At 46.0% G+C, this 25129-nt stretch overlaps 1 long non-coding RNA gene across 3 annotated transcripts; it reads right to left on the bottom strand.

Moving 5' to 3' along the window:
• Positions 1-229: 229 nt before the first annotated feature.
• On the bottom strand, positions 230-22029 carry LOC129604420 (uncharacterized). Of its 3 annotated transcripts, none has more exons than XR_008695259.1 (3): positions 21091-22029; positions 3859-5415; positions 230-3730 (listed from the first exon to the last, which is right to left on the bottom strand). It is a non-coding gene; the product is annotated as an uncharacterized LOC129604420 (long non-coding RNA). The 3 variants fall into 3 exon arrangements; XR_008695258.1 differs by lacking the exon at positions 21091-22029 and adding an exon at positions 6342-8523; XR_008695257.1 differs by lacking the exon at positions 21091-22029 and having other exon boundaries at positions 3859-8594.
• Between the last annotated feature and the right edge of the window lie 3100 nt (positions 22030-25129).

Raw genomic sequence — 25129 nt, 5'->3', positions numbered from 1 at the left:
AGTATAACACCAAATCAACATATTAATATAATAATTGATTTACAAACACAATTTAAATTATATACACAATAACACTCAACACATCTACAAGAATCTACAAGAATTCTAGATCTACAAGAAAGAACAAGAAGAAAGACCACTAATTACTTATGACTCCTTCAATGAATGATGTACAGTAAGTCGGGCATCAGTGTGGTGGAAATTTTCCATAAAGAAGTAGATGAGAGAGTTGTCCTTTTGTGCGATTTATTGAAATAATAAAGAAAATAAAAATAATGGGGAAAGCAAATAAAAAGCATGGATGTTGATCGTGCACATCAACAAACCAAAAACCAGCTGGGGAGATCAGTGCACACACCACGAAGGTGTGATGCAAAGAGCCCACGATCCTCAAGTTGCTTCTGCCGTTTAGCTTCTCTGTCCGACTAGGGTGGAATGTCTTTCTAACCCAATCAAATTACATGCACCATCTCCTCCCTGTCGCAGTGTGTGTGAAGATTTTTACTTTCTCACACCTGCATCGCTGACGTCCAACTATCTGTGAGAAAGGAGCACCAAGTCTCAACAGACAGAGACACAACTCCCCGACCTTGGGTTTGGGAGCTAGAGTTGAGAGTCTATCAGGCAGAGACAACCATTGAACAATCTAGGTGAAATGTCAAATGCATACAGTAAGACAAAACATAAGATATTAATTGCAGAACATAAGTCATAACTCGTATAATAACTGCATAGAAATGCATAGAAATAAGGAAGAGACAATTTTTCCCATAACACTCCCCCCTTTTGATTACACATTAATCAAACCATGAAGGAATAAAAATTGTCAACATCACATTCTGTAATAATAAAAGATCCTTGCAAATGAAACAATAAGGGTATTAACTCATCAAGATTCAAAATACACCTTCACATAAAATGGAAGTAACTAAGGGACAAAAGGTTGGGAGCTGTTTTTGGTGGGTAGTTAAACAAGAATAACCTCTGTATTGGCATGTGAAGAAAATAAGCCAATACCATCGTCAAAGTCATTAAGTGAGTTAGAGTTGGGGTTTTTGAACATAGTGCATTGTGTCATCTCATACGAGAGTGTTGCTGAGGTCGCACGCATGATGAGACCTCTAACCAGTGGGATAACGTAAAAACCAAACAAGAGAATCACAGCCATCACAATGATAAAGGAAACAGCTGCAGACATGAGAACAGATTTCCATTTTCCAGACATTTCGTCTAGCCAATTCCAAGAGGAAGAACCTATACCAGAGTTAGCTGAGATTCTGAAGGCCGTGTAGCGCCTTCGCCACAATACCATTAGAATCAGTGTTATTCAGGATGTAAGTACAATATGCGTCTCCAAACATAACACAACCGCCTTTTTTCTCTGCTAACAACGTGTCTACGGCCATTCAATTGTAATGTAATAAAGATAATTAATGTATGATAGCCATAGGTTTCCGGTGGGGTTCTGTATCATATAATCTTAAGATAGATTTCATGCTTTCGGATCTTTAATTGTACATTTGCGTCTAGAGCGAATAGGAGATTCAGGGATTTAACCAGAATGATGATGCGTTTTGTCTCATAACCTCTGTCATCTGTAGATAAAGGATAAAAACTAATTGTAGCAGTGAATAAGTGATTGTGAGCAAATTAAACACCAAATCAACTTTAGGATATTTAAACTCAGTGTTGTGAATTATGTGAAATTTTCTCATTCAAAAGTAGTGTGTAAAGTTACATAGAAACATCATATGATAAAGACAACAATCCATGTAACATAAAATGAAGTTTAACAAAACAAGGTTACAATTGATGTCTTGTAACAATCTGCTTCTTCCTGTTGAACAGTAGCGTTAGATTGTTTCCAACCTGTGTGTTGAAGTATTGTCAGTTCGTTGGAGTTCTTCAGGTTGTGATCAGCTGATCACAGAGACATTTGGGGTTCGTTATCACCGCCAGGTTTCCTCCCAATGTCGTCTGAGTCACTGTCACTCCCATGATGTGAAGAGTCTACACGTCGTCCAGCGTCGGCAACTCAAGGCTGCTCGTGTGTGTGTTTTCTCAGGAGCGTGTGTGTAGATGTATGGTCTGATAGTGTGATTCACCGGCGCAGCTTCAGGCGGCGCTTGGCTCACACCTTTAGCTGAATGGTCAACGCAGCCTCGCCTCAGTGCGTGTGTGAGCACAGCGAGGGTCGTCCTTCTCAGTTCTTTATGTCAGTGGTGGTTTTCTCCGTGTGGTGTAGATGGAGGGTCGTCTGTCGGATCCGGGACCTTCCTGGATGGAGTTGGTCCAAGTCGCTCTCTCTGCGATCTTTACAGCCGTGTGGGTCGTCAGAAGGACCTGGAAGGGGCCTCGCCACCGTTTGGAGGTCCAGTGCTTCCTCCTGAACTCCTTAACGATCGCCCGTGCCCTGGTTGGATGGTGTAGTGGTCCTGTCGCCTGTTTTCACCTGTTGGGAAATCTGAATTGTGGGGAAAAAGTGTTTGGGCGGCACTGCTTCCATCAGGCCCAAACCAGACTCCATGGCTACAGGTGGAACCATTCGTCAGCCAGAGTCTGCGTTCCTGTGAGGTACAAAATGTTTAAAGCACAGGGAGAGAGGAAGGAAAGGATAGAGAGAGTTGGAGAGAGGAAACAAGGATCAGGAGAGGAAACAAGGATCAGGAGAGGGAGGGGTTGTTGGGCAGCGACCTTCGCAGCAGCGTCTGCAGCTGCATGTCGGCAGAAACAAAGTCGTCACTGATGTTGGACAGTTACAAACAGCATTAGCTGTAGGCAGCAGGACAGCGTCCAGCAAAGCAGAACCTTATCATGATGTAAGATAGGTTTGCAATCAGACTTCAAAGCTTCCCATGCTTCCACAGAGCGTCTGTGAGTCTGTGTAGATGGTAACAGACTCTCCTTCTGCTAGTTTAATAGCTTCAGTCAACACAATCAACTCTGCAGCCTGAGCAGAGTAGTGTCTTAGCAAAGTGCCAGACTTCAAGACGACGTCTTGATAGTAACGTTCAGCATGTTGAGTAAGGTGGTGTTGTATCTAAGCCGTCGAGCTGTGGAAAGATGTGATGTTTTTCAAAAGAATCAAAGACACAGTATGAGGACAAAAGAACAGAAGTCGTACAACCTGATTTCTCATCCACTGTTTGAGTGAAAGGTCGCGTAGGGTCAGATCAGGAAGACCCAAAGTAGGAGTCGACTGAAGAGCAAGCATGAGGTCGGTGAACGTTGTTCAGCCTCAAGCGTCCACGTGAGACAAGAAGTGGACGATGAAGACGTCTGCATCAGAACCCTGAGTGGGACCTCAGAGAAGGTAAAGTTAGGACTGAAGGTCCTACAATAAGAACAAAGACCTAGAAAAAACATCAGCTGTTTTTACGTGCACGGTTTAGGCAGGTTTCAAATTGCTTTAACTCAGTTGGGTGAGATGGATTTGCCATCAGCTGTAATTACAATGACCCAGAAAATAACCTTTGTCTGAACAAACTGTAATTTAGACAGGCTCTCTTTGTGGCCTGTAGCATCCAATGTTTCAGTAGCTTAGTGGTGTCTGCAGTAACGCCATCTATAGCTTCCTTTAAGAGGGTGTTGTTGTTTACATGGTCTGTGGTCAGATTTAGGTGTGATGACCACTGGTTCACATCCTCTGATCAAACCTACATCATGTCTGTGTGTGAGCCACAGGGAAGCAGGGCTTCCTGTAAGGCTGAGTGTTGGGTCAGAGCGTCCTCTGAAAAATGAAAATAAAAACATGTAGTGTGTCATTAGAATGTGGGGGTTCACTGTTTGTTGTGCATGACAGGCAGAATAAAAAAAAGTTTTTTTTTTTAAAGTATGCAAAGTAGGTGAATACGTCACATGGGGTCAGAAGTCGTTCACCAGTCTCCACCCCGTTCACATCTGTTCACGAAAGGACCCACGTCCTGCATCTGTCTCCATCATGTTTTCACAGAGGGACGTGTGGAGCTGTAGAATAAACATCAAAAATCTTTTTGTTCGTTAGTAAAAGAAATCGCAAGCGCAGACCTGTGTTCATCCCAAAAGAGGGAAGTTGAGGTCAGTTTGTGTGTGTGTGTGAAATCATAAACAAACTGTGATGCAGCCTGTGTGAGGGCCTCAGTTACAGCCCCCCCCTCAGCAGCCAATGATAAGAGCACAGCTGAGATGAAGTTAACACCAACAAAAGAAGGATTATTTAGAATGTCTGTAGATGTAACCTGCACTCCGTCTGGAGTGGAAATCAATCAAATATCTAAACTACATGAGATCTCTTCCTAAAAATTTAACTGGGCACAAGTTTGAAAGCAAAAATGAATGTTAAGGTGTCTTGCTGCAGATGTTGCACAAGACAGTGAAACAGTAAGTTTTCTTTAATAGTCTGGTACGTACAGTAATTATTATTACTTCTCTCTAATAGTCGTCTTCCCTTTAATAGTCATTAATAGTCTGTTTCAGTCAGTCTCAGTCTTCCTATAGTCTGTTTTTTTGTTTTTTTCTACAGTCTGTTTTGTTTTTCTACAGTCTGTTTTGTTTTTCTATAGTCTGATTTTGTTTTTCTATAGTCTGGCCAGACAAACCTATATTGTGCACAAGTATTTTTAGAAACATGAAGGATTTTATTACTGAATTTGTTGCAAGTTAAAATAGTTTAAACCCATCAGACTGTAAAGTCATGCAGCAGTTGTCATTTAGCTGTTTGTCATAATTTGAAAATCACTCTGGGATTTTTTTTTGAGCAAAAAGCGATTCTTCATTGCGAGCAGATAAGCATGAACATGAATTTGAGCGTGTATCAGCTGTAAGCGTGTTTCTTCATTGCGTGTATGAATGTGTGTGTGTGTGTGTTTGCGGTACCGTCTTGTACGTCACGTGAAAAGGAACCGTCACCTTCCTCCTTCTCCAACCATCAGTCTGATGTGAGCGCCAGTGGGTGAAGCCTTTCGATGGGACAGTTGTTCCTCGATGACAGACCTTTCCTGGATCCTCGCATGCAGCTCTATTGGGCCGATCACGTCTGAAGCCTCTCCTGTTGTTTCAACCAGTGTCTGTGTCAGAGCACGTCTTCTCTGCTGTTGCTCTGTCCTTGTTTTCCTTTGCTGATTGTCATAAGCAGGTGTCTGTCAGACACACACGCGTGTATGACACTTTCACGGCTTCAGAAGCTTCAGACACAGTCCTTTCATGCTGGTGCAGGGCTTGTAGTAGCTGGTTCATCTGATGAGCCCAGAACGTGATGGCTGCAGACGTTGTGAGAGTCGCTGAGGCGTCCATGCTGTGGTCTGTGTCCTCCAGCTGCTGTGGTGTCAGAGCTTCCACCCTGTTCTGGTTGTTGGACAGGCGCTTCTTCTCCTTCGGTTCTTCTGCTGATGGTGGGAAAGGAGTCCAGATCCGGATTTACCCTCATCGCGCTCGGTTCTGCATTAGGACAAAGAGCAGAAACAATGGGAGCATTTGCTCTTAACATGATGTGTGTGTGGTGTATGCAAACAATTCTTCCCCAGAGTTGTTATCTCCTTTTTTCCTGTTACTCTCATCTCTCTTGTTTCTTTTAGGGCTTTAGTTTTGATAGTTTTGCTTTTTCAAGTATTTTCTTTTGTCTCTAATTTTTCTTTTAAGGTGCGTATGTCCTTACACAAAGCGATTCTCCTTTTGAACCCATAACCAGTTTCCCACTCATGGAAACATGAAACGCACTAATAACCATATTAACTTTTTACTTTTAATTACTTTTACTTTTGTAATGCTGCAGTCTGGTGGTGGAGACTTAGATCGCCCCGAACCCATCTTTCAGAGTCCCAGCGGTTTTCTGCCTTAGACTTTTTTGTGTTCCGGCCGGAACCTTTTTTCGAAATTTCTCTTCCACGGACGTCTCCGTAGAAAGGGAACCGCTCAGATCAGCGACAGGGTTCTCGGAAGTGGTCCCTCACCGTCAGGCCCCTCTAAGACCCGGGTCCCTCGTATCTCAAAACCACTTCCCCCTGCAAACGCGCTCCGTATTTCAGAAGCCGTCTTTTATTTCCTTGTCCACACCCTTTGGACTGCGCTCAGATCTGCACACTGGTCTGTATCCTCAGTACAGACGGAAGCTCGGTTCCACGAGCCAACCCTTAGCAACCGACGTCTCACCACCCAGAGCAGACTTCCTAATTAAGAACATGTATTATTGGGATTTTTTTTTCTTTTTTCTCGATCTAATTAATTTTCCTAATCAAATTTAGTGTTTCAACCAAACAGAAGATTTCTTTCCTTTTTTTTTCAACCAATTGAAATGTTTCAGCTAAATTAAAAATAAAAGTTCCAATCTTTTTGTTTTTTCCCAAATCAAAAGGAATCTCTCTCACCGAGCCGAGCCAAATTAGGATTTGAGTTTGAATCTGAGTTCGTGGATCTCGTCAGAGGCGATCCAGACGGGTGAGCAGTCCTCCCAGCTCTGAATGTCTGTAGAGGTTTGGAGGCTGAGCGACCCTAGTCCTCAGGACTATCGTCCCTGGTCACATCGTCCAGACGACCTGCAGCGGGATCCTGTTCGTGACGCCAATTTCTGTGGTGGAAATTTTCCATAAAGAAGTAGATGAGAGAGTTGTCCTTTTGTGCGATTTATTGAAATAATAAAGAAAATAAAAATAATGGGGAAAGCAAATAAAAAGCATGGATGTTGATCGTGCACATCAACAAACCAAAAACCAGCTGGGGAGATCAGTGCACACACCACGAAGGTGTGATGCAAAGAGCCCACGATCCTCAAGTTGCTTCTGCCTTTTAGCTTCTCTGTCCGACTAGGGTGGAATGTCTTTCTAACCCAATCAAATTACATGCACCATCTCCTCCCTGTCGCAGTGTGTGTGAAGATTTTTACTTTCTCACACCTGCATCGCTGACGTCCAACTATCTGTGAGAAAGGAGCACCAAGTCTCAACAGACAGAGACACAACTCCCCGACCTTGGGTTTGGGAGCTAGAGTTGAGAGTCTATCAGGCAGAGACAACCATTGAACAATCTAGGTGAAATGTCAAATGCATACAGTAAGACAAAACATAAGATATTAATTGCAGAACATAAGTCATAACTCGTATAATAACTGCATAGAAATGCATAGAAATAAGGAAGAGACAATTTTTCCCATAACAATCAGGTGACAAATAAATGAATGTCAGAAATCAGAAATCGTTCATTTCCTTGTATCTGTATAGGGTTTGAGCTGAGCTCTGGTGGTTGGCTGACTGACGGTAAGCGTATCGCGTCACTTCCGGTTACTGGGGTTTGCTGCCGCTGTGTGTGTACAGCGTTACTCTCCGCTGTTTTCTAAATATTATCGTTTTATATCTGATAGCGACTGCTAAAAGTTGCAAACAAAGCTTGTAACACTCAAGCATCTTTTCCTTTCATTAAACGTCCTGCTAATTTACACTGTTATCTAAGTGTTTTCTCCTAGCTTACTTTCCTGCTATGACTTCCCCCTTTTCCTCTCCCTCTCGCTCTGTTCGGTGCTCGGTGTGTCTTATGTTTAGCTTATCCTCTGCCTCCTTTAGTGATGGTAATGGTATCTGTAATAGGTGTACGCTAGTTGCAGGGTTGGAGGCGAGGTTGTTAGACTTAGAGTCTCGGCTTCGCTCTTTAGAAAACAGGCCAGCTAGCCAGGTCCCTTTAGCCGGTGCGGAGCCTCCTAGCTTAGCTGCTACCAGTCCCCCGGCAGGTCCCAGGCAGCTGGGTAACGACTGGGTCACGGCTCGTAAGAAACGTAGCTTTAGGCAGGCGCCCACGGTTCACCACCAAAACAATGTCGGACTCTGTAGTTTTCTCTGGACCCCTCCCCAATGTGACCAGCGATGACATGTATAGCCGGCTGTCATCGCTCCACCGCTGGTTGTCTAGGTGGTGTCCTGCAAACGATGTGGGCTTTGTGGCTAATTGGAGCATTTCTTGGGGAAAACCTGGGCTGATTAGAAGAGACGGCGTCCATCCCACGTTGAACGGAGCCTCTCTGCTTTCTAGTAACATGGCCATGTTGCTTAGCCTCCCCACTCCGTGACAACTCAGAGTGGAGCCCAGGACGCAGAGTCGCAGTCTTACACGCCTCTCTGCACGTTCTCTACAGCCGCGACCCACTCTTAGTCTTAGTTATTGCATAGAGACTGTGTCTGCTTCTCGACCACCTAAACTATACAAGTCACAAACAAATCAAAGAGGAGTGACTTACCAGAATTTAATAAACATCAAAACAGTTCCTCTTACGGAACAAAGTAACAGTAAGCTAATAAAGTGTGGTTTATTAAATATCAGATCTCTCTCATCTAAATCCTTTTTAATAAATGACTTGATAAGTGACCATTACATAGATCTGTTCTGTCTCACTGAAACCTGGCTGCAGCAGGATGAATATTGTTACGAGCCTCGGTGTGAACAGCACTTCTTTTTATTTTCTTATAACAACAGCGGGGTCACAACAGGTCTCACCACAGTCTTTAAGCTCCCCCGGAACTACACAGAACAAAAACTCCCGCCCCTTTCTCCCGGGTCCCTTTTTTCCCGGAAGCACACCTGACGTCACGCAACAATCTGCGCTTCAAAATAAAAGAGCCACATAACACAATACGAACTGGAACAGTCAACCAAACTATGTACCCCCCCCCCCCCCCCCCCCCTGGATCGCTACACAGCCCCCCGCCAAGAGGTTTAGGTGTCCCCACTAACCTCAGACCCGGTGACAAAGTCCCTTAAATGATCAGGCCGGCGCCGTTGCCGCACCGGCCTCCCCCGATCCCCACCCCCAGTGTCAAAAATTGTCCTAAGTCCATTAGTGTCTCTGTCACTAGAAATGACAGGTGGAGGGTCGTCCTCACCCTCGTCATCATCTCCCGCCGGGGCAAGCGGTAGGTGCCAGCCGATCCCGGTGCAACACCACCCTCCGCTTCCGCCCAGGCATCTGGACCCGAAAAACCACCTCTGAGAGCCGCTCCAACACTTCCCCCGGCCCTTGCCAGTGGTTGCAGAGGTTTGGTAAGATCCCCCCCTTCCTCACCGGGCAATACACCCACACTTTGTCCCCAGGTGTAAATGTGTGCCCCTGACAGCGAGCGTCATATGCTCTTTTTTGTTTGACCCCAGCGTCCTTCTGTGCGTGTCGAGTCAAATCGTGCACCAGTCTGAGTCTCTCTCTCAGGCGCCTGTAATAGTCCATCTCCGGGCCGCCAGCTATCTCCGGTTCTGGCGGTGGTCCAAAGACCAAGTCGACTGGGGTGCGGAGCTCCCTGCCAAACATCAGTGCAGCAGGTGTGCACTGGCTGGACTCCTGTACAGCAGTCCTGTATGACCATAGGACCAGAGGCAGGTGCTGGTCCCAATCTCGCTGGTGATGGCTGGTCAAAATGGCAAGCTGGGTGGCCAGGGTTCGGTTCAAGCGCTCCACCAGCCCGTCGCTCTGTGGGTGCAGTGGAGTGGTCCGCGTTTTCCTCACTCCCATTCGCTGGCACACCTCACCAAACAGCCGGCTCTCAAAGTTACGCCCCTGGTCACTTTGGAGCTCTGCGGGAACCCCAAACCTGGTGAACATCTCGTCCACCAGTTTCTGTGCTGATGTGATGGCACTCTGGTCCGGCACCGCATACGCCTCTGGCCACTTAGTGAAATAATCCATTGCAACAAGTACGTAGCGGTTACGGGACTCCGAGAGGGGAAATGGCCCTAAAATGTCCACCCCGACCCTCTCCATCGGGGCCCCCACCAAGTACTGCTGCAGCGGACCCTTGGAGCGCTGACAGGGTCCTTTCTGAGCAGTGCAGGTGTCAAAGCAGTGGACGTGGAGCTCCACATCCTGACGACAGCCAGGCCAGTAGAACCTCTGCCACAGACGGCGAATCGTTTTGGTGTTGCCATAGTGACCAGCCCCTGCCGTTCCATGGACCAGTTGGAGGACCTCGGGCCGCAGGGCGCGAGGAACCAGAAGCTGTAGTTTGTCCGATCCTTGGCCTGGCGCTCGCCACCATCGGTACAGCACTCCGCCGTGCAGCTCCAAGTTACCACTTTGAGAATAGAGGACCTTTACCTCAGGCTCCTCTGCAGACACTGCTGTCCAGTCTGGGCGCTGCCGAGCTTCCAGCCAGGCTCTCGCCATTACTAGCACAGGGTCGGCCCCTTGGTGATGGCGTAACTGTTCCTCGGTGAACAATTGCTCTGCCTCTGCGCTGTCGCCTCCAAGGCGGGCGGCGGCTGCCTCGGGTGCCCGCTCCCTCTCTTCCTGACGCTGGCAGTGGCGACACTCCTCCGCAGCGCAGGGTCGCCTGGAGAGGGCATCGGCGTTGCTGTGCTGTCGCCCCGGTCGATGTTGGATCTCGAAATCATACTCCTGCAACACCTCCAGCCACCTTGCCACCTGACCCTCAGGTTGCCGGAAGTTGAGCAGCCAAGTGAGAGAGGCATGGTCAGTGCACAGGGTGAACCGATTGCCAAGCAGGTAGGGTCTGTAGTGCCGCACAGCCAGGACCACTGCCAGCAACTCCCGCCTGGTCACACAGTAGTTGCGCTCTGCTCGGTTCAGACTGCAGCTGTAGAAAGCCACCGCTCTCTCACCTGCCTCCCCCCCTTGAGAGAGGACGGCCCCGACCCCCAAATTGCTGGCATCGGTGTCAAGGATGAAAGGCTGCTGGGGGTCAGGGAGGGCCAGGACCGGAGCATCAACCAAGGCCGCCTTCAGTTGCTGGAAGGCAGTGGCGCAGGCGCTAGACCACTCGAACCGCTTGCCCTTCTCCGTCAGTCGATGTAGTGGGCTGGCGATAGTGGCGAAGCCCCGAACGAACCTCCGGTAATAGGAGGCTAGCCCCAGGAAACTCCTCAGTTCACTAGCGGTGGTGGGCGTTGGCCAGTCCCGGACAGCCGATACCTTGGCCTGGTCTGTGGACACCCCACGTGCGCTGACCACATGACCCAGGAACACCGTTTCTCTGGCCAGCAGATTGCACTTTGCTGGGTTCAGCTGGAGCCTAGCCTGGCGGATGACGGTGAAGACCTCCCGCAGGTTTACAAGCGCACCCTCAAAGTCTCTGGCGTGCACTAACAAATCGTCCAGATACACCACACAGCGGCTCCGGGGAATGTCCTTCAGTACCCTCTCCATGAGGCGGGGGTCAAAGGTGGCAGGGGCATTACACAGTCCAAATGGCATGACTCGGAACTGCCACAGTCCCTGGCCGATGGTAAAAGCCGTTTTGGCTCGATCCTCCGGGGCCAGCTCCACTTGCCAGTAACCGCTCCTCAGGTCTAGAGAACTGAACCAGCACGACCCCGCCACATGATCCAGAGCGTCATCGATGCGAGGTAGTGGGTAAGAGTCTTTTAGGGTGACGGCGTCAAGGCGTCTGTAGTCCACACAGAGTCGCCAGCTACCCCCTTTCTTCCTCACCATCACCACCGGGGCAGCCCAGGGGCCGTCCGACGGCTCGATGATGCCGTTTTTGGCCATTCCGGTAATCAGCTCTGCTGCTGCTTGGCGTTTGGAAAGAGGCAGCCGGTGGGGTCGCAGGCGGATGGGCTGTGCCTCACCGGTGTTGATGTGGTGTTGCACCAGCCCTGTTCTGTTGCAATCTTCATCACGTGCAGCGAAAATATCCACAAACTCCGCTAACAAATGCTGTAACTGCTTTCTCTGCTGCTCTCCCAGATGTGCGCCGCTACGCTGACCCAGCTCCCTCACAGCATTGGCGGTCTCTGTTGTCGGGATGCTGGCTAATGGAGGTGACGATTTGAGTGCGTTGGCCTCAGTGCGCCGACGAGCCCGGCGTCCCCTGGGTTTGACGCTCCTTCCCCGGCCCGACTGAAGTGGCACGGTCTCCGTGCCAAAGCATAGGGCTAGCCCCGACACATCAACACATGCACCCCAGCGGGTTAGCAGGTCTAGGCCGATGATGCATGTCGTGTATTTTCTCTTTTCTTCAACCACGACAGAGATTTCACAAGAACTCAACTTTGAAGTTTAAATCAATAGCATACAAATTTATTATACATGACAAATTAAATCAATCAGATAATGATTACAAAAGAGTAATAGCAAGAGAGGCAGAGACCGAATTCACCTGCTTGTTCCCCTGCAGAGAGAACCGAGAGGTCGGAAAAGGTCCGCTGTGTGCTACCAGCGGACCCTCTGCGAAGCGCTCTGAAAACCCCAGCCTGTGAAGGCCTGCTTTTAACCACCACCTAAAATCTTTCCACATGTCCAAATAAGGACGTGTAGATGTTTTTCTCGGCTACTTGGAAAGTCCTGGCGCTGGGCCGTGTTATCTGTCCAGCTCCAGCTGCATCTGGCCCACCATCAACCTCCCAGTTCCTTTCCCAGGTCGGCGTGACATTTTGAATATTTCCTTAGGAACAGCTTGGATAATCATTGTTAACAACAACAGATTCTGCGAACACGGATTCTGCGAACCCAGTTTACGCAAACTCTTTCACCCCACCTCACACGAACCCATCTACTCTCTGTACTTCTCTCATAAGCAATGATCAATTTTACTGCTAAAAGTAAATGTAAATGTCTGTTTCCTGGAGTCTATCCCAGATGCTCCCCAGACAACGACCCTGCCAAACTGCAAGGGTTGAGGAACAGTCACTGCATCTTAACCTGACCCGAACAGATTGTTCACTACCTATATAATAATATATGATATGATACATAAATATACTACAAATCCCCTCCTCATGGGCATTTTAATGCCCATCAATCTTGAAAGCGAGCGGCCAAGAAAGCTCCTCTTTGACTCATCATGCTGCATTATATTAAATAGACATGAACTTCAACATTAAGATGACACAGCAAAGTTAAAGATTCACAAAATCTGTGGTGAATAGAACACCTAAGCTCTCTCTCTTCTCTCTTTATCACAACAGATTCTTCACAGACTCCACACCAACCACAGTCAATCATGAAGGTCTGTGATCCCACGTCATCCAGCATCTGCAATTCAGCTCATGCACGGGCAAATTCAAACATCAGTGTATATCAACGATGCAGCTATGGGCGGCGCTCCGCCCACCCCCTATAGCCGTGTTGGTCAGCGCAGCCCCACAATATTAGGTGGGTGAGGATTGTTTGAGGAGTGTAGCTGGAAGTGGAATAATTGGACTCTCCATCAGCTCCTTCGGCTCCATCGACTCCTCCTTCGTCCGTCACAATTGTACTGGAAGCTGTGGCACTGCACCCTCTGCGTTGTCCTAGGAACCTCATCTGATGCCCTGCCTTTCCGCTAGCGACCCAGTTGGCCCAGCTTGCCTTCACGTTGAACACAGAGTCCCTCATTTCTGGACCGTTCAGGGCTCCAGCACACTTCTGCTGCACCATCCTCTGTCCCCCTCAGACTGGTGCTCCAGCTGTGACCTGAGAGCTGATAGCTGAGAGGCAGAAAGATCTGCACTATAGTGCAGCATAAACCATCCTACAGAGCTAGGGTTAGGGTTAGGCTGAACAGAACATATAGTTTGCTTTTTGTTCCAGGTCGTCACTGTAGAAATCAAAAGATCAGAGAATATAAAAACCCACAGTTGTAGCAGATCATAAGACACACCCTCCTCTGATACTGAAGTAACCTGTGGATGGAGGTTAAGAGTAGGAGAGAAGTTGGTTAGGAAAGAAAATTAGTTTAAGCGAGATGTTTACGCTGACACAGTTTCTTCACTGCTGCTCTGTGTAGAGAGAAGGGCTGAAGTTGTTAATGTGAGCTTCCTGTGTACAACAACACACTGAGATGCAGAATGAAAATTGTTAAACCCTCATTATATAAAATCAACAACAAGAAACATCATCGACATGTGTCATAGTCAGTCCGCAGAGCATATACAGTATCAGTCAGTCATGTCATGAGCTCAGGGTTTTTGTCGTGCACGTGAGCTAAGAGAGAAACCTCTTGCTCTATGAGAACTATAATTTAGAAAGGCTAGCCTGTGACCTTGTTCTACTAAATAAGTCAGCAGTGTCACTCAGGGTCCATCAGTGATCCAGAGTTTGATCTTCTTTGTCCTCTTCTTTCCTGCAATGGAACAACACAGCTTTCCTGCGTATATTAATCATCTGTTTCACATAGAAACTTGGTTGATGCATTAAACACTGTTTTGTCAAGCAAAGCTTCATGCAATGTTAGTCTATGCGTTCGGCATATTTTTACAAGCTACACACTAAAATGCAATGTTCACAGTACTTTTTCATCCCTCTATTGTCATTATCACATTTACACTTCCCTTTTCATTCACTCTTCGACTTCCCTTAACTCCTTTCCTTCCTGACATACCCTGCTCCTGTCACTTTTCCTATCACTCCACAATGAGTCCCGCTGTGAGATCATATTCCTCTGTAGCGTAAGCTATTTACAGTATATACCAAATCAAATTTTGTGCCAACTCGACCACAACCTTTCTCCCATGGATTAAGTTCACCAACTTGGGATAAAACACAACAGAAACAGAATAGTCCATTCTCACAGCAGATGCCACACAGAAGTTCCCCAGTTACTAGGGACCGTCATGAAGTTACTAGGGACCGTCATAAAGCAATAATCAAAACAATTTTTTACAATACATTTTTCCCCCCTCAATAGACAGATAACTGTCCATTGAATTTGAAGCCGATTAAATCATTAAATTAAGATGGATGGATAAAAGAACACTAGCAAAACCCTAAAAGTAATTTCCTACACTTATTTATCCTACGTATTTATCCTTACCGGGGACTATATCATCAAACCCTGAATAAAACTGAGTGAAATTAAGGATGATGTCAATAGAAGGAACAAGAATGTTTAGACCTTAATAACTACAACATTAACACAAACTAATCTCATTATGAACACAGAATCATTGCGTTGTAGGCAACCTTTTTAAATTCAAGACGCATTGCGGATGCATGCATTAAGTGACTTTATGACAAAATTAACGTAAAGACTAAATAAGCTGAATCCTCACAAACTATCAGAAATGACACATGGACATAACACAACCTAGTTAACTGTTGGAAACACAAAGCTATACCCTAGAAATTCAAACAACCCCACAATTATTGTTACATCTAATTATAATTCCCCTGTGACTGTCAGAATTTGTAGTGATAACAAAGTAGCTGTGGACGATAACTGAAGTATTGTAAGCTATTAAAGAAAGTCCATATAAACCCACATACAGTCAAACCTCTTGGAGGATAAAGCACCGTCACTGTTGCTGCTCAGTCTCTTCCCCAGACCTCCTCCTTCTATGCCGTAAAAAACACCACAGCCCTGTAACACTTGTTTAAGGCCTGCAGACTGATGACATCTATGTCAACTGTTTAGCAAAAGAATGGAAAGAAAAAATGAACTGAGACCTGGTTTACACATTTGCTAAATGTGTCTTCTGCTCTGTTGGAATATATTAATGATAGTGATGATAAGAACTAAGTGGAACCTCATCAAAACATGTCAAGGCGATCATTAAAACTGCAGCCCCACTTAAACAGTAGACGTACTGTGCAAATCCTAAATGTAGTGTAGTGAACTGTAGCTGCTTGCAGCGCCACAATCCATAGCATCACAATACAGTACTATAGAAGGCTAAGCATTGTTGCAACAGTTACACCTTGCAGGTTCTGAATGGTTTGTTTTTTCTATCTATTGGAGAACTGGCACAGTAGCAATGGAAGGCACACCTGGTTTTAGTCACCTTGAAGTTTAATGTTTTCTGTAACACATGAGAGCATGATGCGTTATACTAGCTTACATACTGTAGGGATCAAACTGCTGTTTACTGTATGAGGGAAACATGTACACTCTCCTCATTCCCTTTTTAGCTGATTGACCTCCTCAGATACTTCACTCACTTTATGGTATGTGGGAGGCACTTCCTACAGTATTAAGGCTTGTCTAGTGAAACTTCCTTACCTCAATAATGAGAATGAGTCTTTACCAATATAATGAGACAACTGTCTACAGTTAGTGTTAGTTGGAGAGATGAAATGAGGCATGTCTCAAAGTCTGGTGCACACAGTCCCTTCATCCACATACTTCAATTCACATTGTTTTTAACACCGTCACCCACTGAGCATCAGGTGGAGCATTTGTCAGCAGAGTGATTGAATTGGGAACTTTATCTTGAAATATTCTCTATACCTTTGTCTTTCCCTTGGCTAGTAAAATTGGCATATTTTTAATTTTTGTCTCTGTTGGCAGGTTTAAGGACTAAGTCATTCTCACCAGCCGACTTGTTTATTTTGTTTCCAAATTTTAGATATTTGTCTGAGTCTCAAAGTACTAAAGTGTGCATCAAGGTGAAGTCACAGATTCAGAGGCATCTGGCTTTCTGGCTTTTGATGGAGCCCATCAACAAAGTTCATGAATCCTGCAGGTGTCTGGTCCTCTCTAGTAACCAGCTGAGGGGCCTCCACATTGATCAGCAGACCCCTTTGGTCTCGGCACTCCTCGTAAGCCTCGTAGCCAAGCAAAGCAATGGCTTCTTACGTGACCAGTCTTCCCACAGCAGTAGCATCTCACGCCTCCTCTGTGGCTGCCCCGTTCCTCTGCCTTTGTCTGCAGGGAACCCTCCTCTCCTCATAGGAGGTCGTCTTGTCCACCCTCCTGGTAGAACGTACATCACCTGAGGTGTGGCCATGCCTGGTGGTGTAGGTGGGGTCTGAGGCACGCTGGCTGGTTGAGCAGAGACCATCCTCCTCTCTCTTTTCTCCCCTCTGTTCGCTGCTGCTGGCGTGTTGCTTCTTTCACTGCCTCCTTTGCCTGCTTCTGACGCAGCTCAACAGCATGAATCACATGCTCAGTTATTTGTTCTAGTGACAAGTTGCAAAGTCCCACAGTGTCAGTCAGATCATTCTGTTCCGGTTTTGAAGGCCAGGGCAGATTTTGACACTCTGCCCTTTTGATCAGCAGAGGAAGTCCATCAGAAACCTCATTTACCCGTTCGTCACCCACACACACTGATTCCTCATCTGACTCAGCCCACAGTGATCTAACTGCTCTGTCACGCAGATCACTTTCACTGCAGGACTTTCCAATTGAGATTTTCTCTGTTTTTAAATAAATGTCGGGCAGTTCTAACAACTCAAGCCTTTTCACGGCCCTGTCTTTCCCTTCTAGATCAGCTACAGGGTGAACTGGCTTCTTCGTCTGTAAAGGTTTTGTTTCTTCTGCATTCATCTGGGATGCATCTGAAAGAGACTTAGTTATAGAGATCTGATCAAACTGATTATCACCACATTGAGTCGTCTTTTTGCCCATCATTTTTGCACAGTTAATAAACAATTGCAACACTACATTTTCTTTTTCCCGTTTAAGGCCTCGCTTTACAGATTTGTCTTTTATCTTATAGGTTTTTATAAAACCCTGCATCTCTGCACACTGCCTCAGATCAAATGTCCCCTCTGAAGGCCAGGGCGACGTGGATTCATGTGTCTGCTTGCTCCATTTGTCTGAGCATTTCTGAATTTCCTTCATCAACACCTTGACTGGAGACATGTTCCCATCCACAGATCTCATTATTAAATATGTACCTTTACTGAAGATATGATTTCAACCCCTAATTACACCTAATTATACTGGTAACTGAACTAATCTCAATCAGTGTTCATAACTGAAGTAAGTTCCCTGTCTTTACAACCCATAGTTAGTGAAAAGCAACATAAATATTAACCAGTTAAATTGTAATTAGACGCTCTTCCTTTCTGGGTATCTTGGTTTTACCTCTGTTTTAAGCAACCGATAATCATTCCTAGTGACTGTTGAGCTGATGAGTTTTGATTTATTCTGAATAAAAGAGTAAGTCTGATGCAAAGATAAACCAAACCACTGCAGAAACGCCCGCTTCAGAGCAACTGCTGAAGAAAAATTATAAGCGTCTTATTGGAGCTGATCATGTGCTTTGTTTATATTACTAGGTTTACACAAAATCAGCATAATTGAAACACTTGATTTAACGTGATAGTGATGTCACATGCTGTGCCTAACCCACATTAGGTCACAAATGGTGGTCTTGCTCATGAGAATGCAGGTGCTACAGACGCGTGAGCAGAAAGACCTTTGATATAAATGGAGGAATGTTTATTAACTTTGCCCAAATAGCCTAGTTAACCTAGAACCAGACAAAAATGGAAACTGAAAATGAAAAAATAGAAGCTAAATCCCACCAATACACACTGACAGAAAGTATAACCAGCACGCTGCAGACCACTACTAGTACACTAGCATGTATATCGCATATCCCTGTGGTTCTATTCTCACCTACTGTATTACTAACATTTATTCTCACCTAATACTAACCCGGCACTATTAGTCTATACATACATACATCTGATCTGAAAAGTTGGTGAAAACTCAGGGGAGGGGTGAGGCGGAGCCTCAGACGGATGGAGGCTCGTAAGTACTCTGTTTGTCTTTGTACTTCCAGTCTGATTCTGCTCTTAGAGAAGCACACGGCTGACGGCTCTGAGCCAATTTAGAAGCGTTAGCGTTACAGTAAAATTCCTTCCTCTTCAACCGACGTAGTATACGTTTTGAAGTTTAGCTGCTGTCCATTACACTAATAGTAATAATAGGAACAAAACTAAGGCTTTAGTGCAGTCTGCCAACTATGTGTCTATGTCTCTCCAATGCACACTCACACACACACACACCCGAGCCTAATGCTCTGACCAGTACGACACACACACTGAGCCTAGTGCTCTGAGCAGGAAAACACACACTCTCTCTCGGGAGCGTAGACAACAGAAGAGGCACACAGCTGACGCCTCCACACCCAATTCAGAGACCGCGCCTCAACTCCCCCCTTTTTTATTATTTTAATAAACAAAGCAGCCGCGGTCTTACACTCCGTGATCAGCTTGACCACTCCCAACCACAGTGCAGACACGTCGTCACAAAAAATGCACTAAAACACTCAGATTACGTCAAAATGATTATAAAAGTACAAAGAAAAGTGAACACAATATAGGACAATCAAAAATGTTAAAGTATTAAACTACCACAAAAATTAAAACTTCGTCGCCACCTGGCACCAAGCCAACGGCTCCCCCCAACTATCTGAAAACACACGTATGAGGAGCGGGGATCTCTGTCTAGTCCACACACACACACACTCACTCCCCCGCCCTCCTGCTCTCTTTTCCTCTCTCCCTCACACACACACACACTCCTTCTGCACCGGAGGAGTAGAGGAGCTGCTGTCAACCCAGCCTACTCAAATTTAAATCAGCAACAAGCAACTATTACGCCGTTTAACTTCACATACGTATATACACAAATACACACTTGATTAAACTTCATACATTATTGCCAGCACACTTCATATGCATATCACAGAAAGCGCTTTTACTGATTTCCCTATGTCTCTCAGGCCTCACAACTCATCTAATCTACGAAAATCTACACTTGGATTGATCAGTCCCAAGCTTAATGTAGGTCTCCTCATACGCACATAAACCTACAGTGCCTTAAATATATAAGCATATATATATATATATATATATATATATATATATATATATATATATATATATATATATATATATATATATATATATATATATATATATATATATATATATATATATATAAATTTGGTCTAATTTGGTGAGTAAAAGTCGGCTTTTTGGTTCACTAAACTGATTGCACTGAGGCCGCACCGTAATCTGACGCTGTTACTAATCCTCACCTTAATTTAAGAACCACTTGAATAAATATTTTTCTGTCCCGAACTATAAAATGGTAAGTAGAGAGTGTCCAACTTACAAAAAGTTGTTTAGTATATGTTGCCAATTTGGGTTCTTTTTCTTGGGCCTGCACTTCCAACGTCAGTTACCGTACTTACACAGCCTTAAATTTATTTTAGACACATACAGACTATTTAAGCCCTTTATTTAGAATCTCCCAACGTCGTCTGTCAAAGAGTTAACATGTAAGTCAACATTTAGAGGTCAATAGGCCATGTCATTTTCTATTTCCCCACAATGAAAGCAAAGTACAGCACACAAATAAAGCAGTTGCTTAGTTATATTTATATACAGCAAATTATACAAGCAAATTCTCCACTGCCTCTCTCTGCTTATTCCCACACAGATTGTTTTCTAGAAATAGCCGAATCAGAATTTAGAATCTTCTAATATAACCAACATTTGCCCACACTGCCCCCAACACAGAGAATCGTCATATAAGAGCTTTAAGCGCATCTCACCTGTGGCCACCAGTGACGAGTCGTCTCGGGCTGGGTGCAGTCGGGCACCTGTCGGCTTCAGACCCGGTTTTCCTGCCTGCTTGGAGTGACGCCAATTTCTGTCGTGTATTTTCTCTTTTCTTCAACCACGACAGAGATTTCACAAGAACTCAACTTTGAAGTTTAAATCAATAGCATACAAATTTATTATACATGACAAATTAAATCAATCAGATAATGATTACAAAAGAGTAATAGCAAGAGAGGCAGAGACCGAATTCACCTGCTTGTTCCTCTGCAGAGAGAACCGAGAGGTCGGAAAAGGTCCGCTGTGTGCTACCAGCGGACCCTCTGCGAAGCGCTCTGAAAACCCCAGTCTGTGAAGGCCTGCTTTTAACCACCACCTAAAATCTTTCCACATGTCCAAATAAGGACGTGTAGATGTTTTTCTCGGCTACTTGGAAAGTCCTGGCGCTGGGCCGTGTTATCTGTCCAGCTCCAGCTGCATCTGGCCTACCATCAACCTCCCAGTTCCTTTCCCAGGTCGGCGTGACATTTTGAATATTTCCTTAGGAACAGCTTGGATAATCATTGTTAACAACAACAGATTCTGCGAACACGGATTCTGCGAACCCAGTTTACGCAAACTCTTTCACCCCACCTCACACAAACCCATCTACTCTCTGTACTTCTCTCATAAGCAATGATCAATTTTACTGCTAAAAGTAAATGTAAATGTCTGTTTCCTGGAGTCTATCCCAGATGCTCCCCAGACAACGACCCTGCCAAACTGCAAGGGTTGAGGAACAGTCACTGCATCTTAACCTGACCCGAACAGATTGTTCACTACCTATATAATAATATATGATATGATACATAAATATACTACATGCACTCGTCGCGGATGTCAGCAAGCCAAAACTCATGTCTCACCTCTAGCTCCTTCACAGTGACCTGCAGCGCCCGTTTTCCTGGCATCACAGTCTTTTCCCCAGTAACAGTCACTAATTCTGTTGTAGTGGGGGTCCACCCCTCCGGGAGTGGACCGGTTGTCCCCGGGAGAAACCCCCGTCGCAGCAAGCAGATGGTAGACCCTGTATCCACCAGGGCCCAACATTGCTGACCCTCTATAACACAGTCCACATATAGTCCTTTAATAAATCCGCAGCGACCCACTGTGTGAAAGTTCCCGGAGAGGGGTGTGTGTGATTGGAGTGAGTGTCCCCTCACCACCTCACTCTGCTCCCGTTTCCCGACGGTGACCCGGCCTTAGCTTTCGGTGAGGGGGCGGGGCAGTCATGAGCAAAATGTCCCAGTTCACCACAACGGAAACAGCCGCTGTCCTCCCGGCGAGGTCGACGCGCCGGAACGGCAGCTGATTGGGCTCGGCTGACGTTCTCCTCTGACGCCTCCGTCTCACCGCTGCACTCGGCTGCCCTCACTAGCGATGGCTGGTCCAGGAGCCTGTGATGGTCTTGGGCTCAGTACCTGCTCGGCCCGCTCCGCTTCGCGAAACGCCTCTTCCAGGGAGCTAGGCATGGAGAGGCGGACGTGCCGGCGGAGCCGCTCCGGCGTGAGTCCCCGCAGGAAAGCGTGCAAACTCAGCTCTTCCTGAGGAAATGATGGGTAGCCGCGCCGCAAGTGGAGTTGTAGATCGGCGGCGAACGTCCCCAGACTCTCCCCCTCACTGCGACGACGAACGGCTAACTGCTCGCGAGCCTGTTCTGTCGATGTCCGCTGTCCGAAGCGTCTCTCCAGCGCCGCGGTGATCACCGGTAACTCCTGCCGTTGCTCCGGTGCGACATCAATTAGCACCTGCAGAGCGGGACCCTCCAGAGCCAGGGCCAACTGCGTCGCCGTGTCTTTGCCGCTCCAACCACAGCTGGACCTGAGCGAGGTAGGGCTCCAGGGGAGTCAGCCCGTTGAACCTCGGGAGCTTGACCGGTATTTTGGGTGTCGGGCTCGGTGCAGCGCTGTCAGCGGGACTGTCTCTGTTCGTGACGGTTGTTCATCACCGCGGGCTTTGCTCGTTTTATGCAGAGGAAACCTGGGGACGCTGGAGCCATCGGGGGCGTCTGGATCGCGGCCGCCCCGCGTTGGCCTCTCCCGCATCAGGTTATTCAGAAGCAAGCTGCTTTCCAGCACAGCTCGCTCCAGCTCCCGCAGTTCTCCTTCCATGGTTCCTCTTTCTAGTCTAACAAGACAGGTTAAAGATCCCACTTCTGACACCAATGTTACGAGCCTCGGTGTGAACAGCACTTCTTTTTATTTTCTTATAAAAACAGCGGGGTCGCAACAGGTCTCACCACAGTCTTTAAGCTCCCCCGGAACTACACAGAACAAAAACTCCCGCCTCTTTCTCCCGGGTCCCTTTTTTCCCGGAAGCACACCTGATGTCACGCAACAATCTGCGCTTCAAAATAAAAGAGCCACAGCCACAGGGGGGTGTACATAGTTTGGTTGGAACAGTCAACCAAACTATGTACACCCCACCCCCCCCCCCCCCCCCGGATCGCTACAATATGTTACTTTAAATGAGTCGACTCCAATGAGTCACATAAACTATCATGTTCCAAGAAGTACAGGTAGAGGTGGAGGAGTAGCAGCAATTTATAAATCAGATTTATTAATTACTCCTAAACCTAAACATAGTTCCGTGGTATAACTCAGAGATCCGCAGCCTAAAGCAAAGGACTAGACAACTAGAAAGACAGTGGCGTTCCAACAAAATAAATGTAAACTGCATTGCATGGAAGGACAGTCTAATGAAATATAAAAAAGCACTTTGTGCTGCTAGAAAAACATTATTCCTCCCTACATGAGGAAAACAAAAACAACCCCAGGTTTCTTTTCAGCACTGTAGCCAGGCTGACAAAGAGTCATAGCTGTATTGAGTCTACTATCCCCTTAAATCTCAGCAGCAATGACTTTATGAACTACTTTACTAATAAAATTATCATCATTAGAAAAAACATTCAGCAGCGACTTCTTCCAAATGACAGAAAGCACTGTCTAGATCCATCAACTTTAAATGTATTAAATCCTCTGTCTTACCTAGACAGCTTCTTCCCCATAACTCATATGGCGTTAACCTCAATAATTAACTCTTCCAAGTCGTCCACGTGTCTTTTAGATCCAATCCCAACCAGATTACTCAAAGAAGTTCTACCTTTAATCAGCTCGTCCATATCAAATCAAATCAACCAATCTTTACAACTAGGCTATGTACCACAGGCTTTTAAGGTGGCTGTGGTCAAACCTCTATTGAAAAAACCAACCCTTGACCCTGGACAACTAGCCAACTATAGGCCCATTTCAAATTTACCCTTTATTTCCAAGATTCTGGAAAAAATCGTGGCTAAACAATTATATGACCACCTGAGTGGGAATAACCTGTACGAAGATTTTCAGTCAGGATTTAGAAAACATCATAGCACAGAAACAGCTCTGGTTAGAGTCACTAATGATCTTCTATTAGCTTCGGACAATGGTCTAGTTTCTGTCCTTGTGCTGTTAGATCTTAGTGCTGCATTTGATACAATTGATCTTAACATTCTATTACAGACACTAGAACATAGAATCGGGATTAAAGGAACAGCATTGGGATGGTTTAAATCCTATTTGTTGAACAGATTCCAGTTTATTCATGTTAATGATGAATTCTCCACATGCAGGATCTCTCTTTTACATCATACATTAAAAAAATCTCCAGAACCACCTACTTCCACCTTAGAAATATAGTTAAAATCAGAAGCATCCTCTCTCAGAGCGATGCAGAGAAACTGATCCATGCATTTGTTACCTCTAGGCTGGACTAATGTAACTCCTTACTCAAAGGATGTCCTAACAGCTCCTTAAAAAGCCTACAGCTTATTCAAAATGCTGCAGCCAAAGTTCTGACAGGACTTAGAAAGAGAGATCACATTTCTCCTACATTAGCTTCTCTGCACTGGCTGCCTGTAAAATGTAGGATAGAATTTAAAATTCTCCTACTCACCTACAAAGTACTCAATGATAAAGCTCCTTCTTATTTTAAAGACCTCATAGTTCCTTATGCTCCCAGCAGAACACTTCGTTCTCAGAGCACTGGGCTACTTGTGGTTCCTAGAGTGTTTAAATGTAGAACAGGGGGCAGAGCTTTTAGCTACCAAGCTCCTCTCCTCTGGAACCAGGTCCATCTTCAGGTTCGAGAAGCTGACACACTCTCCACCTTTAAGATTAGGCTTAAAACCTTCCTTTTTGATAAAGCTTATAGTTAGAGATGGTTCAGGTCACTGGCAATTATTGTTAGTCACAGGAACCATCTCTTAGTTAAGCTGCAATAGACATAGACTGCTGGGGGACTTAATTTATACACTGAGCTCCTCTGTTTCCTTCTACCTCCTCTGTCCAATAACCTCCCATCATTGTCCCATGTTTAACTAACCTTGTCTCTTTCTCTCCAGTAGTTGTGCTTCTCTCCTCTCTCTCTCTCTCTCTCTCTCTCTCTCTCTCTCTCTGTCCTCACCTATAGGTATCATTGGACTCAAAGTTTGGTGTCTGTGATGTGCAGCTGCAGATCCAACCATCCTGCCTGCATCCAGTCCCCGGTCCTACCATCCTGCCTGTGCTCTGTTGTTGCTTGTTGTTTCTTGTTGCTGTTGCTGTGCTTTTCTCTCTCTCTATCCTCTCACCCCAACCGGTCGAGGCAGATGGCCGCCCACATCCAGTCTGGTTCTGCTGGAGGTTTCTTCCTCGTTAGAGAGGGAGTATTTCCTCTCCACTGTTGCTGTCAATTAAATGCTTGCTGTATGTGGGATTTTTTGGGTTTAGTTGTGTGAGGTTAGGGCAGTGCCGTGGGTAGCACTGTCGCCTCACAGCAAGAAGATTCTGGGTTCGATTCCCGGAGGCGGCCCTGGTGCCTTTCTGTGTGGAGTTTGCACGTTCTCCCCGTGTTTGCGTAGGTTCTCTCCGGGTTCTCCGGCTTCCTCCC

This window comes from Betta splendens, chromosome 1 (genome assembly GCF_900634795.4).
Source record: "Betta splendens chromosome 1, fBetSpl5.4, whole genome shotgun sequence".
Lineage (NCBI taxonomy): Eukaryota > Metazoa > Chordata > Actinopteri > Anabantiformes > Osphronemidae > Betta > Betta splendens.
This window is presented reverse-complemented; position numbering and strand designations above follow the sequence as displayed.